This window comes from Melozone crissalis, unplaced genomic scaffold, assembly GCF_028551555.1.
Source record: "Melozone crissalis strain CALT ecotype California unplaced genomic scaffold, PUWL_Pcris_2 ptg000114l_1, whole genome shotgun sequence".
Classification (NCBI taxonomy): domain Eukaryota; kingdom Metazoa; phylum Chordata; class Aves; order Passeriformes; family Passerellidae; genus Melozone; species Melozone crissalis.
In genome coordinates, this window is record NW_026535891.1 from 639,502 (window position 1) to 655,121 (window position 15,620).

Genomic DNA, 15,620 nt, shown 5'->3' on the forward strand with positions numbered 1-15,620 from the left:
AAGGGGCAGAAGGGGCCCCAAGGATGGAAGGCTGTCATTGGCCCTGCACGGTGCACGAGACGTTTCGTCTTTGTTAAAGCCTCCAGGCATGCTCTTAATGTTACCCCTCTAATAATAATATTTCATCTGACTTATCTGATTAGGTTAGGCTCATTTGATTTTTGCAAAACACCTTTAATCACCTTGCAAATTCCCCATCATTACAAACAGAACCACCACAAACATTACCGGCAATCTGAGTTTTATTTTCAGCAATCTTTTTTTTTTTTCATGTGCAAGAAAGACAGTTGTAAAAAAATAATTTTAAAAATACGAACAAGACAGAGGCTGAGAAAACATTAACAAGGCCCTATGCTTTCTGCTAAAGTGCCTTCATTTCATTATCATTAAATTTGCCTAGTAATTAGATTTCGGTGCATGAATATTTTAAAAAAATGTAACAGACAGGCTGTCAAAAAAAAGCACGACAACATCAATTCGATAATTTTTTAGACAGAGACATTCATAAGCAATTAACACAGATTTCCTGGGGTTGGAGACTCTCTTTCTTTCTTTTCTTCTTTCTTTTTTTTTAATTTTTCCTATTCTTCCAGCCTTATGCTCTTCACCTGAAATTCAAAGAAAAACAAAATTACTGTAAACATCAGCTCTTTCTGCCCTTTTTCCCTGTTTGCTAACATGATTTCAGTGCCATTTCCCCTTGCTTAGCATGCTCCAGCACTCCTCCCCCCGCCTCCCACCCCAGCCTTGCTAAACACGGGCAGGCACAAGGTTGGGTCATCCATCAGACCTCCCCACTCCTGCAGGACCAGATTAAATTAAGGTTGCATGAAGCTTCTGTCTTGATCTTCAGGCATTTCTGCTGAAAACAGTGATTTTGATCACTATTTGCATAATGCACAGTTACGTATTCACTGGCTCCCTAATTATACGATCTGTGTTCGACACCGCTCCCGACGCAGGGAGGCTTGTGCAGGGCATACCAACCACTGCTCCAGCATTCCTGCTCCTGCTCCAGCTCCAGGTGAGCCCAGGAGGATCCATCCCCTCCCCACAGCTCCTCCCTGCACGTTGGTGCCACCTGCCAGGGCTGGCACAGCCCCATTTGCCCTTCCCACCTTGTTTGTGGTGCCAGTCCCTGCCCTGCAGCTGCCAAAGCTGAGCCATTGTCCTCTCTCATTCTCACCGTCTGGGATGCACACGAGGCCCACCAGCCTCTTTTGCTCATCCTGCACATTCCCAACAACATCAAAAGGTGGATGGAAAGCACCCTATTCCCAATTTCCCCCCCGTTTTTATCTCCTTAGAAGAACCTCACACGGCAGAAGAAAACCCAGCCAGGGGCTGTTTGCTGAGATGATTCAAGGGCTGAGATGCTTTGGAGGTGGAAGAAGGACATGGGAGGTTTAGTCCATGCCTGGAACCAGCACAGATCCCAGCCCACATCTCCCACATGACTGATGCAGCACCACTGACCCCATGGAGATGCCCAGGAGGGAGGTGATTGCTCACATCAGCTTCTTGCACTTGCAGGGGCCAAGTTCTCACTTTTTCCTGAACTCTTCATTTGGAAACCAGCAAGATTTGCAGGGATTTTCATAGAATTGTGGAATGGTTTTGATTGGAAGGGACCTTAAAGCTCATCTCATTTATCCCCTGCCACGAGCCCTCTCCAACCTGCCCCAGGGTTGGGGCAGCCACAATCTGTTTAATTTCAGACAGAGCTTCCCAAGTTCCTGGGTTTAGCTCTAAATCAGGTCCAACCCCTGAAATATCCAAAGACACTCTGCACAGGTCCAGCCCTAATTTCAGTGGAGCCCTTGAGATTCCAGCAGACCTGGTTTTAGGGGTGTGCTCTTACAAGAGCAGCATTATTCAGTGAGCCCAACCTGCAGACAGGAAGCCAAAATTACATTTTCAGGTGCTAAAAATCATGATCCAGAGCTAAGAGGTGTGCTGAGAAGACAATAAACAAAACCCCAAACCACAATTATTTGACCTAAACATAGGTGGACGTTTAAAACTCATGTCTGTGTTATTTTTTTATTCTCGTTATCATCATGATCATCATCTCTGGCAAATTAGGAATTCACAAAACAGCCACACACAAAGAAAATCCTGGACCTCAACTCAGGTCATGCCTTCCTAAAATCTCCTTTGCAAGGTTTTATCGGCAAGAGCAGGGAGTAGAAGCAGTTGGTACAAGCAGCTGAAAGACCAAATCAAAAGCATGTGAGCAGATTAAAGAATCAATCTCTCCGTTTGATGCAGAGGAAATCCCACTAATTATAAAGAAGGGGCTTATTTCCTGGAGTCACTCTGTTTGAAGTCATCAAAACTAGTAATACTTAATTACTCTACTTTATGGAATATATAACATGGAGGCCCTTTGCCACTCGCCAGCCCACTGCTGCCATGGCTGGTGCTGGGTTTCCAGGGGCTGTGGTGATGTTCCTCCTCTACCTGTGCCCTTATTTATTCAAATGAAGCCCTTAACAGCCCTCACATGAGCCTGCAGGGAAGCATTTAAATGTGCTTTAAAGGGAGGTTATAATGAAAAAAAAACCCAGAGTGATTTAGCCCTGTGAGTTACCTGGCTATTACTGAGATGTGTGTGTGCTGTGTGTGGCTCCTGCAGAATCAGGTATTGAGGATTAAAGCAGACTGGAGTTATTTGCCTCATCCTAATCCTTGGAAAGGAAAGGGAGCTGACAGGGGTGTGGCTGGAACAGGGCCCTTTGGACCTTGCTGAGGCAGCTTTGAAGGTCCAAGAGTGAGCTGGTTCATGGACACATCCAGGTGACATCTGTGGATGGGTGGAAAAGCACAGTCAGGTGTCCTGAGGAAATGAGAGGAGGCACAGGATCTTCTCAGAGCTGCTATGAAGAGATCTAAAATGGAGCATTCCCTGATTGTCCTCATCTCTCCAGGGCAAATCTGGTTGGATGTGCTTTGCCCAAGAGCCAACAACACCCAGTGTCCTCAAACACCATGTAGAGTTTGAGTTTCTGGGTGATTCACATGGAGGGGAATCACAGATTCCATTAAAAAGTAGTGATAAACCTCTTTTTACAGGTTGGAAAATGTGACCCAAGACATTCAAGCAGGGAAAGGCAAGTTAAATTCATTTTGCCATTCCTGGTGTGGTCTCAAGCAGATCTGAGTAATCCCAATTGCATCCCTGGCCCTGATGCTGCTCCCAGCACCTGAGTCTGCAAGCCAAGACTTTCCTGGTAGAGAACAAAACCCCAAAACTCTCTCCCAGGTTACCATGAGGTTCCCTAAGCCCAAATCTCCTCTAAAGGCAAACTCCAGGGAGCAGGGGTGGTGAAGAGCTGCCCAATTTCCATGGAGAGCACCAGGACAACCCAGAATGGATTTGATTTGCTCAGGTCTGGCTGGTTTTGAGACTTTTTCAAATTGCCTTTTTTCCAGCTAAGCTGGTAAATATTGCTGAGAAGGGACAGGAGCACAGCTTTTCCTTCATCAGCACCTGCACACACCCTCCTGGGGCCATAGGAGCTGCACAGACACCACCATGAGCAATACCAATACCAATTATTAAATTATTACCAACGGCAATCATGAATCTCCTGCTCCATCCTGGACCTTCTCCCAAATAACAGAGTCCAGCAGGCAGAGCACATGGAGATGTGGAGCCATGAGCCTCTGTTGGAAATTCTGCACATACCATGGCACCAGGAATGTCCCAGGAATGCTGCTTTGGAGCCATGGGGCCTCAGAGCCAGGAATTGTGGGTGAAAAGGGTTTGTTTCCCCTAAGACAGAAGGGAAAGAAATCTGCTAAGCCTTGGTTTGACCCGACTGGGAAATGCAACTGGGCTCCAGACTAGCTCAGCTGGCCTGAAAAAAATCCCTTTTAAGATGTCTGAGCCTTGTAGAAGCATAACAAGTCTCTAAAAAACCCTCTGCTTGCATGAGGCCCCTTGCAATTCTGCTGCTGTTGGGAGAGCAGGTGGGTGCTGTGCTGAACAGCACCCACAGGGCAGGGATCATCAGCACCTGCTCTTGGCTGTGCCTTTCCTTGGTGGAGATCAGGCTCCAGAGACGGGGGAGGATGGGAGAGCACTGAGGCATCCCCACAGATCTGGGGGATGAGGGCTCAGTGTCCAGCTTGGTCTGCTCTGGCTCCCAAGGACTGCACAGCCCTACCAGGACCTTCCCTGCTCGGTGGAGAGCAAGAACCCACCTGGAGGGACACAGCTCAGAGCTGTCTTTTCTCTTTTACAGGCTTGGAGGACGTGAATCAAAATATTTCCCTGAGCAACACAGAGAATTCCAGCATTTCACCCAGTGAGGGTGGTGGGAATAGTTCGAGCAGGACCTGAAATAAAACTCTCACATTTCAGTCCCTCTGCAACTGAGAAACACCCACAACAAGCCTATAGCTGGTGGTTTTGCCTCATTTCTTCAGCTCTAAGATAGCAAAGGAGAAAAAGGATCTGCTGCAAGGCAAATATCCCTGTCTTTACTGCCTGGCAAGAGACCAGCCAGGAAGGGACTGTGTTTTATCCAAAGAGGGCTGGACACATCCTCCCCTGTGATCTATCATGGCCCAGGCTGCTCAGACCTGGGATTCAGCCCTGCATCTCCATCTCAGCCATGGCAGTGATGCCCTGCTGCAGGTGGGATCCCTCAGGGCTGCATCCCTCAGGGTTCTGGGCAGGATGGGTTTAACCCCCTGGTCCTGCCCTGTCCTAGGTCAGAGCTTTGAGCTGTTCTAACAGCAGAGCACAAACTAAACTTTGGGAGCTGCTCTGAGACCACAAGCAATGGACTTTTTTCTCTGAAACCTCAAAATGTGAGCTCAGGCAGAGGTGGGTTGTGTGCCTGAAAAATAAAAACACCCACAAGAGCTAAACCTTCCTGTAAGAGAAGGACAAGGGCTGAAATGCTCTGCTCAGAGGGGTGTGTGAGGGGGTCCAGCTCTGCTGCTGGCTGTCCCTGGAGGAAGGGGTGAGTCGGTCCCCGCTGCCACAGAGAGAAGACCTCGCCACAGCCTGGCTGAGGTCTGTTTGTCACTTTTCCTTCATTATTTGCAGTTTGTACACAGGCGTCATTAGGGATTCATTCGGTTTCCCTAGCAGCAGGCATTAGTCTGGCTTCCCTTTCCCCCTTCCCTCGCCAGCGCCCTTTATTTTTAGTGTCTTATTTACAGTTTGACAGAGTAACTGTAACCCTTGCAAGCTACTCCAGCGGCTTTAATCGGGGGAATAATGAGTCCTGTCTGGCGATGAATAGAATTTAGGGGACAGATTGTTCCACACTCGCCCGGTGGGGTAATTTATTTATGTGCGCACTTGTCAGGAGGAGAAAGGGACGGGGGATCTGTATGCACCGAGGACATTGCCGGCGCTGAAAGGGAAGGGAGAATGGAGCCAAACGCCCCAGATCCCACTGCCCACACCCCCCCGCCCCGCTCCTCCAACAGCTGAATGCCTCCGGTGGCCGTGAACTTGGATGGGCCCAAAGCCCCATTCCCAGGCCCTCGGCACGTCAGCGGGGCCGCCGGGCTGCGGCAGCGGGCCCGGGGCTCCAGATGGGTCCGGGCGATGCGGGCAGCCCTCCCCGGCTCTGGCCCGCATAGCGGCGGCGCGGGGAGCAGCCCCATAGCAACCGTACAGTAGCGGCAGCGCCGCGGGGGGCTGGGAAGAGAGGCAAAGCCCTCGGAAAAATACAGGATGGGTCCAGACAATGGTGCTCTCTCTCTCTCTCTCATATCATAAATTACACGGCAGCCACAAAAAAAAAAAAAAAAAAAAAAAAAACAGCGGAGGATCTTGCCCTCTTCTCCCGCTCCCACAGCTCGCTGGGCATCCCCGGGCATGGGGACGGCCAGAGGGGAGGTGTGAGGAGCTGCATCTCCCAGCCCACGGCATCCCCTTCGCCCTTTCCCCGTCCCCTCAAAGCAGGTTTCCTTTGCTCCACAGCTTTTCTGCTTTTTTGTTTTCAGCACCAGTCGCCTGTTGCACCACGACTCTGGTCCTTCAGCCAGAAGCAGCTCCTGGTGCAGAAGCAGGAGGGTTTCTCTTTCTGCTTGGAGAGAAAAGTCCCTTTCACTCCGTTTTGATTCTCCCTCTCTCAAGGCTGGGAGTGTTTTGCACCTAGAGCTGTCAGCAGCAAGGTCGCAGCTCAGCGACTTCCAGGAGATGGTTGGAGCTGGACCAGACTGCACCAGAGCCATCCCTGGGCTCCTGTGCAAAGCAGAACATTGGGATCCACCAAACTCCAAAGCCACCAAGCCAGGAGCTGGCCCCCATTAGCAGAAAGGATCCACCTTGCAGAGACACTGATAAGAGGCAGCACAGGAGTGCAGGGGTCTCTTTGCACCCCCAGAGTAAAAGAGGGGAACCCAGGCTGCTCACCCCCACTCAGACGTGGAGGTGCTCAAGCTCCACCTGAGCCCCTTAAACCCCTCCTGCCTGGCCCAGCTCCCACCTACACTTGGACACTCACCTTTACAAAACCTCAAAGTTAGTCTAGAATTGCATTTGGTAACTTTCCTTTACAAAATCTCAAAGTTAGTCTAGAATTACATTTTCTGCCTAAGTGAGGACTCATTTGAAGCAGCCAGTGTGGCACCAGGACACTCCAGCTCCGTCAACACCCTTTTCACACCAGTGTGGCCATTCTGGCTGCAGGGGATTTGTTTTCACTGCCCTGTCAGTAGAGTCAGGAATGAGACTGATTCCCATGATGGTGCAGAGCATCTTGCTGTTCCTGGAGTTTTACCATTTACCAGCATACTGGGAGAGAACTAGGTGATCCACACGGCTCTGAGCCCAAGCAATCACCCAGACACCTCACCCAGCCTGGGTTCCTCTCACAGGTGAGGGGACTACAAGGGGCTCTGGCTACCTGACACTTCAACCCATGGAAGCAGCAGTTAGTGGGCAGTGCAGAGGGCTAAACCAGGCAGAAAGCACTGACACCACATCTCCATCCATGGGACAGAGAACCAGTCTTCTCTGCATGTCCACTGGGGTAGAAGTCGTGTGATGGTCCTGGCATTTTGTCACTGTGGCCTGGAGCCAAAGGTGATGCTCTGGCTGCTCGGGAGCAAAGGTCTGACCAAGGCTCCTCCAGCTGGAGAGAGCCCTCAGGCAGCACAAGCACCTGAGATGCACCTGGGGGTCTGGCAAGGTGGGGACAGTGTCCCCCAGCCAGGACCTCACCCCAGGGACCCTGCAGCAGCCCCTGGTGCAAGGATGCTCCAGCCCAGGAGCTGATTCAGGGCAGACCTTCCCCTTGGCAAAGACGCTGAAACCTCTCCTTGCTCAGCCGATCTCAAGGCGGGACAAGAGTCCCTAAAACATGCGAGAAAAGGTCTTTGCAGCAGGAACCTGTCTGTGCCCTGCCGGGTGCCCAGCCCAGCCCCGGTCGGGGGCAGCCCCTGCCCTGCCCGTCCTGCCGGGGGTGCCGATCCCAGCCAAACCTGCGGCACCGCCGCGCCGGGCCCGGGGAGGGGGAACCTCCTCCGGGTACAATGACTGTCTATTCTGCTGATCACAAGCCTAATCCTCTTTGGTTTTTAATTGGCATTTGGGCTAAGCTGATTTAAACCTCTTCACCTTGTTGGGTCCCCCCTCCCCACTTCTTTCTTTTCTTTTTTTTTTTTCTTTTTTTCCTTTTTTTTTTTTTTTTCTGACCAAATAACAACGCTGCCATCACCAAGTCCCCGGCACAATGACAGCTTTGTGCAAGGGCGAGAGGAGAGGAAAGGGAAAGGGAGGGGGAGAAGGGAAATGTGCTGAACACACTCTGAAACAATGCAGAGTTTGTGATTCAGACTTGACCACTGGCAAAGGACCCGCTTCAGCTGCGCCTCCATAATAAACACACTGTCCCTTCCCAGCACCTCTCCCCTGGCCATCAGCTCCTCCTCGGGCCAGCTGCCCGCTGCTGTGGGCTCTACCTGCCATCCCCATCCCTCCAGGTGGATCCCTTCTCCATGCCCCAGCGTGACCCAGCACGGTGGTTCCACATCCCCAAGCTCACCATGGATCCCTTCCCCACACCCGAGTGTGACCCAGCACGGTGTTTCCACATCTCCAGGCTCACCATCCCTCCAGGTGGATCCCTTCCCCATACCCCAGTGTGACCCATCACATGCTCAGGTTCTCCATCCCTTGAGGTGGATCCCTTCCCCACAGCCTAGCATGACCCAGCATGGTGGGGCCACATCCCCAGGCTCCCCATCCCTCGAGGTGGATCCCTTCCCCATGCCCCAGCATTATCCAGCACATCCCCAGGCTCTCCATCTCTCCACGTGGATCCCTTCCCCACACCCCAGTATGACCCAGCACATCCCCAGGCTCTCCATCCCTCCAGGTGGATCCCTTCCCCACACCCCAGTGTGACCCAGCACATCCCCAGGCTCACCAGTGAGTGCCCACAGTGCAGTGGGCAGGGTGGGCATGTCCTGGTGTCCTCTGCACCCTGTGTGTGCCTGCAGTGTTGCTGTGTCCCCATGCTGAGGTCTGGTGCTGGTCAGCAGCTCTGGTCAGCCTGGACAGGCACCGGTGTCAATCAGGATCCACATCATGCTCCAGGCCAGCAGAGAAGGGAGAGGAGGATGAGGATGAGGTGGGATCAGCCCTTCTGCTGAGGGTCCCTCAGACAAGGTCCTGCTGGCAGCTCCTTGTGGCTTTTGGAGGGTGGGGTTTTCCATATACCCCCCCACTCCTGATTCATGTAATTGTGAGACAATCTGAGCTAAAAACAAACACAACAGAAACACCTTTATTATCCCCTTTCTATTTAACAGGAAACTCCCCCTCCCCTGTTTTTCTTTGCTCCTGTAAATGAGACAAACACCTCTCCCAGGGCTTTGGCATTACCAGTTAACAAACCCACAAAAAAAAGATGTTAAACACAGAAAAAATCCAGATGTTTGACACTTTGGGCCAAATGGTCAGCAAGGAAGGTGCTGGTGACCACAGAGATTTTGGCTCCTCTTTTTCCCCACCATTTTTCTCACCAGTCCCCAAGCACTTGCCATGGAGACACTCAGCCCATCCCAGCAGCCTGCTGGTACCAGACTCAGTGTAAGTTTAGGGAAATGCTTTTTAAAAAAAATCCAAAATTAAATAAAAATCTCCTTACCACAATGTTCCCATGAACTCTCACCAGGGCCAGAGACAATTTGTCAGCCAGAAAATGAGCAGCAGGGAGGGTGAACCCACATGCAGCCTGGCAAGAGAGAGAAAAGAGGATGTTAAATGTCAGACTCATGTTCTCTGGCTGGATTACACCAGGACAGGGAGATTACAGCCACACTTCTCACATGAGAGGGGAATGAGGAAGAGAATTCATCTGGAAAACTCTCAGATATTTGAAACTGGGCTGATTCCCTAATTTGAGATGCCTCTGTGGGGCCTTAGCCTTGTAGGGAGCAAGAGGAGCTGGGGTCTGCTCTGGAGCAATTTGATATGGCTGTTTGAAATGAAATGAAATTTAAAATGAAATGAAATTCGAAATGAAATGAAATTTGAAATGAAATGAAATTTGAAATTTCTCGTTTCACCATGCCCTGTCCCTGCCAGCTGTGGTGCCAGCCAGCATCTCAGTGCATCATGTAGAAAAATCAACTCCAGGTACTCAAAAGCTACAAGCAGGATCAAAAGCTCTAAATCTATGTCAAAAAACCCACTTTTCTTTATTCTTTCTTTGTCTTCTGGGGAGCTGTGGCAAAGCTCCAGCACTGCTCATCCCTGCTTGAAAATACCAAAAGTGAGCAGCCCTGACCCTTTGGAGTGTCCTTTCAGAATTGGTTTATATTTTCATATTATATTAATCTTCACTTTATGTACTTTCCATGTGTATAAACTCTGTGTAGTGGTTTTGGTTGGATAATTTAAGGTTTCTCTGCCTCCAGCCATGGCTACTCACAGGTTACACATGGATTTAGATACCCAATGCAGAACTGATGTGGTTTAAACTGAGGAAGGGCCATAGAAAGAGCTTGTTCTGGTGGCCAATAGTTCCATAAATCATCTCTAACACTACAGAAACCAGAGACAATCTGTGGAAATTCAGTGGTGCCAAGTCAGTGAGTGGCACTCGTGGCAATGCCCAAACCCATCTTCTCCTTCCAGCCCAGTTTCCAACACATTCCTGTGCCCTATCCCAGGGAAAGAACCAGAAAAAAAGGAATGGGGAAAAAAAAAATCCCCCAGCACAGCCTGAAGTTTATAAATAACAGCAGTGAGAAGTGGACTAAGTAGCTGCAGCTTAGCCCAAGAGCTAAGAGCCTTAGTGCATTTTTGCAAGTTTTAGGGAAGTATTTCCCATTCCTGACTAAGCACGTTTGGCAGGCGGAGGGGAGCGCGTGGCCCCTCCCAGCTCCAGCTGAAGGGACACAGCAGTGACATTTCCCCTTCCCCAGCCCCTGCCACCCCACAGACCCCACCAAGGACCAGACCAGAGCCAAGCCCAGCCACGTTCCCCACGGGGCTGCCCCAAACCAGGTGTGTCTGGGAGTCCAGCATCAGCCCACAAGCAAAAAAATGTGATTTGTTTTTCTTCTAGGGATAAATTTTGAGTTGGTTTTAATCTGCTTTCGAAATTCCCGTCACACCAGGGTTAAACTCACTTAGCATATTTAGGCTTTTAAGTTTCCAGGTCTCATGGCAACAGAGGGATGGGGAGAAATTAAAAAGAACAACAAACGCGGCCTCACGGAACACCAAGATTTTCACCTAAATCACAAACCCCTTGCAATGGGGCTTCAGATAAAATACCCCAATATATTTCAGGTTCTGTGGCAAAATTAATCACTTCGCACCAGTTATGTGAAGAGATTTTTTCCCCTCTCTGAGATTAACCTTAACTTTGTGCCCATAGATCACTTGGACCAGGTGAAGGTTCTCATGCCTCAGCCCATGGCACACAGAAGGAGATGAAGTCACTTTTGTTTCACATTTATTCTTCCCCCCTTTCTTAAACAGCCATGAAATGGCTTCAGCCACAGAAAAAAAATGAGGCTATTGAATTTTTCTAGTCCAAAAGAAGGAGGAGGGGTACAAAAAAAATAATTAAACAGCTGTTTCGCTAATGTTATCACAGTACACAAAGAATAAAACATCATCTAGCGCATCTAAGAAAAAATTCAGCAGCCAAGCCTGAAGCCCCACAGGAAGGCACGGAGGATACTTTGAACAACAATTTTTTAAAAATACAGCAAAAAAATATGATACAGCTGCCTTCGGTGGTGCAAAACCTGGAGATGAGGTGAAAAGAGGCTGATTTTGGGGTGTGTGTTGGCTGAGGGGTTTTGTGGCTGTGACATCCCAGTGACGGCGGGAAGAAGGAAATCCCAAATCCCAGCGAGGCCGGGATGAGCCCCTCAGGGCTGAAGGCTGGGATAAGCCCCTCGAGGCCAAAGACCGGGATGAGCCCCTTGAGGCTGAAGAGGGGCCAGGATGAGCCCCTTGAGGCCGAAGGCTCCCTGGCAAGGCCGGGATGAGCCCCTCAGTGCTGAAGGGTCCGTGGGAGCTCCTTGAGGCTGAAGAACCCGGGATGAGCCAGGATGAGCCCCTTGAGGCCGGGATGAGCCCCTCGAGGCTGAAGGCCCCACAGTGAGGCCGGGATAAGCCCCTTGAGGCCGAAGACCAGGATGATGCCATCAAGGCCGAAGGCCCCATGGTGAGGCCCGGATAAGCCCCTCGAGACCAAAGGCTCTGTGGCGAGGCTGGGATGAGCCCCTCAGGGCTGAAGGTTGGGATAAGCCCCTCGAGGCCGAAGACCGGGCTGAGCCCCTTGAGGCTGGGATGAGCCCCTTGAGGCCAAAGGCCCCATGGCAAGGCTGGGATGAGTCTCTCAAGGTTGAAGAGCCCCTCAAGGCCGAAGGCCCCACAGCAAGGCCGGGATGAGCCCCTTGAGGCTGAAGGCCCCGGGATGAGGCCAGGATGAGCCCCTCAAGGCTGAAGGCCCCACAGTGAGGCTGGGATGAGCCCCTAGAGGCTGGGATGAGCCCCTTAAGGTCAGGATGAGCCCCTTGAGGCCAAAAGCCCCGGGATGAGGCTGGGATGAGCCCCTCAAGGCCGTAATGAGCCCCTCAAGGCTGAAGACCCCACAGCGAAGCTGGGATGAGCCCCTTGAGGCCAAAGGCTCCATGGCAAAGCTGCAGCACCCGAAGCACCGCAAGCGGCTCTGTCCCATCCCACAGAAGCAGCCGGAACGCGATGGAAGCCGCCGGAACGCTCCCGCCCGCATGGCCAGGCCCAGCCGAGGGGAATCGGCCATTTTACACAGCAGCTGCCTAAAATGGTGGCTCCCACCTTGCCTTTCCCTCAGCACGCATGCACCCACGGGGAGGGGAGGGCCGGGGCCGCAGCCCCCCGCTCGCGAGGGCGCCAGGAACGGGAGCCAAGATGGAATTAGAGGCAGAAATTAAAGGAGGGGAAGGGGGGCAAGCGGGAGAGGATGCGCCTGGCCTCGGCACGGCCTAGGCAGCGATGGCTGCCTTTGTGTCCTGCGGAAGGGAGAAGGGAGGAAGGCCTCGAGGGGGGAAAATGGGGGGAAAGAGGGGAAGGAAAAGAGCATTTAGGTGAGGATAGCGAGGGGCAGGGATGCGCGGGGGTGCAGGGAAAAAAAATCTTCCCTTCTTTCTTCACCGACCCCCCTTCACCCTCCCCGCAATCCCGCTTTGACTTTTCCCACAGAAGTAGCCAACCTCCAAGAATGCAAATGACATTCATTATGCAAATGCATGCAAATCAGGTTTAACTATCGGAAGAAGGGCTCGGAATTTCTAATGGGTTAACTCTTTCCTGCACGGCCAGGATAACAAGAGCCCTCGTGTCTTCCTTGGGGCTTTGTGCTTCCCCATCCATGATGGGCACCCCGACTCGCACCCCTCCATGGGCACCGAGATGGGGAGGGTGGAACAAAGCACCAGGAAAATACCAACAACAACAATAAAATAAACCCTACTGGCGTGGGAGCGGCTGGCCCTTCGTTAAACGTTCCAGCAGGAGACAAGACAAAGCAGGCTTAAGCGAGAAATTGGGGGGAAAATGGAAATTAAAATGGGAAAAGAAAACAAAGGGAAAAATACAGGAAAATCACAACAACAACAACAACAAAAAAGGAGAAATAAAATGAAAGGGAAATGAAATATTTAAAAGGAAAATTTTAAGGTAAATTAAAAGGAAAATTAAAAGGAAAATTAAAGGAAATTTAAAAGGAAAATAAAGGAAAATAAAGAAAGAGGAAAATTTAATAATAAATCGAAAAATAAAATTAAATAAATATTAGGTAAGAAAATAAAGGAAAGGATAGAAAATAAAAGAAAAGGAAGGGAAGAGAAAGAAGGGGAGCAGGCCGCTCTTGGCAGAAGGTGAAACCCTCCGGTGGTGCAGCAGAAAAGGGTCCTGGCAGCCACAAGGGTTTGGCTGCTCACATCGAACCCGCTTGCTGGGCTGGCCTTGGAGCCCCTGGCTCTTCTTCTGCTTGGAACAAAGTCACAAAATGCACCAAGATCCCATTCTTCCCCCCCTTTATTTTTTTCTTCCCAGTGTTTTCATTGAGGAAAAAAAATTAAATTGCAATTTCCCCCAGTGCTGGGTGAGCCCGTGGTTCTGCGAGGAGACAGGGAAGGAGGAGCAGAGGGCAGCAGTGGTGGCGCTGGGGTCCCAATTCACATCCCTGTGACCTGTCCAGCATCCTGGCATGCCCAGAGTGCGTCAAAAACTGTGTGGCATCAGTGCCCCACTCCTCCAGAGCTCTGTAAAAATTCTGATCCCTGATCCCTGCCCCAAAGATGGAAGGCCCCAGTGCTGGGAACTGAAACAAGGAAATTCTGGGCAGTGGCCTCGTGCTCACTGAATGTTGGGATTGCAGGAATTATGAATATTACAGAGAAATAGATGTATGGCAGAATTCTAAATATTTTACGGCAACATTGTATTGATTCACAATAATAAAGTACTTCGGGATTATTGCTGTGTTTTGTCCAAGAATTATTTCTTATCTGTTCCAAAACCTCCTGATTTTTCTGTTCTATTCTATACCTCCTTTTACATTTGATTTTTTTTCCCAATCTGCTCAAAATCTCTTGTTATTTGAGCTATAAGATATTACATGCAGCAGCAATAATCTGTGCAAGGACAAGAATTTCCCACATTTTAGGGGTTTGGTTTGAGACATTACAAAGATTATTGGTTTAGAGTCACTTTGCTGTGCTCTGAAATGCACGAGTGCAGAACTACTGGTCAGTTATAAAAAAAATAAAGCCTTTTATTTCATTAAGCTTGTTCCAGCATAATAAGACCTCTGCAGAGGGTAAAATATACGTGAGGTGTGCACTTTGGCAAATCTCTTTCCTTACTAAAAATATTTTTTAAATTAAAAATATAAAAATAATAATATTTTTAAAAGGCACCAGTAATTTGGTTTTCTTTATGTTTTCTGGTGTCCAGCCTATTGGAGCAGGAGCCTTGCTTTGCTCCCCTCATCTTGTTTTGACTCCAAGCCCCAGTTTCCAAGTTCACACATCATTCCAAAAGTGGAATTGGGTGATTTTTCTCTTTTTTAATTAGTTATTGGAAAGCATATATTAAAAAATAACTAACAAACAAAAACACACACATTAAAAAAATTAAAATATAGAAAAAATATAAAAAGGGGCTGGGGGATGCTGGGGGTGCAGCAATGCCCAGGCGTGGCCGGGAGCTGCTCATCACTGATAACCAATACTGAATTATCCTGGCGTGGGGCTGACAGGACAAACTCCTCAGATGCTGCCTGATGAGCATCCAAATACCCCAAAATTGTCATTTTCTGGCCCAGAAAGGAGTCAGGGTGCATTAACACATACCTGGTGTCGTGGGCATCCCAGGATCTTCAGCAGGACAGGGCTTCGGGCTGCAGGACACAAAACCAAGGTTGGGTTTAGAACAATGTTGGCAGAAAGCAGCGCAGAAATTGCTGGATTTAAAAACTCCAAGTGGAGTTTTTAAATTTTAAAAAATTTAAAAACCCTATTTTAAAAAATAGGGTTTGGTTCCGTCTCCAAAAGTGATTTTAAAATGTTTGATTTTTTTTTTTTTTTAATTTAGAAAGCCTCCTGCTCATTCAGCTCTCTTTGCCTTCACCTTCCCTCTCTATAAAATTTCACCACTCTTGTCTAAATCTGTTTCAAACCTGTTTGTTCTGGTTTTCCCCCATTCCTGACTCAACTTTTTGGCTCTGGAAAGCTCCTGAAGATACCCTTGGGCACAGGGTGGGAAAAGAGATGCCCTGGGCATTTGCAGCCTCTACATCACCCCATTAAAAACACAATTTTCAATACATTTTAACCCCTTGTCATTAGAAATCAATAACACACCCTGTGAGGGTTTATCCACACAGGGCATGGAATGGACCCTGGCAGCTTCTACAGTAATTTTTTGCTTGGAGGGACCTGCAAGATCTATGGAATAAAGGAAGAAAGGGTGAGGGGAGGTGTTGAGAAATTACAGTGGAAATATATTTATTGAAAATATATTTTGGAAAATCATTTCAAGCGGTTTCTCAACGAGGTGCAGGGGCTGCACATCCCATGGGAAATAAGCAACAGGAACAAAGTGACCCCATCCAGCCACTTTCTTCCCCATT

The 15,620-nt window shown here is 49.5% G+C and overlaps 1 long non-coding RNA gene across 5 annotated transcripts; it reads right to left on the reverse strand.

The window, feature by feature from the left end:
- Window positions 1-228: 228 nt before the first annotated feature.
- Window positions 229-14,967, reverse strand: LOC128948209 (uncharacterized). 5 transcript variants are annotated; one of them, XR_008484097.1, is made up of 6 exons: window positions 14,842-14,967; window positions 9,126-9,212; window positions 8,403-8,735; window positions 3,574-3,778; window positions 2,594-2,839; window positions 229-608 (listed from the first exon to the last, which is right to left on the reverse strand). It is a non-coding gene; the product is annotated as an uncharacterized LOC128948209 (long non-coding RNA). The 5 variants fall into 5 exon arrangements; XR_008484100.1 differs by having other exon boundaries at window positions 3,692-3,778; window positions 14,842-14,965; XR_008484098.1 differs by lacking the exon at window positions 229-608 and adding an exon at window positions 1,687-2,209.
- Between the last annotated feature and the right edge of the window lie 653 nt (window positions 14,968-15,620).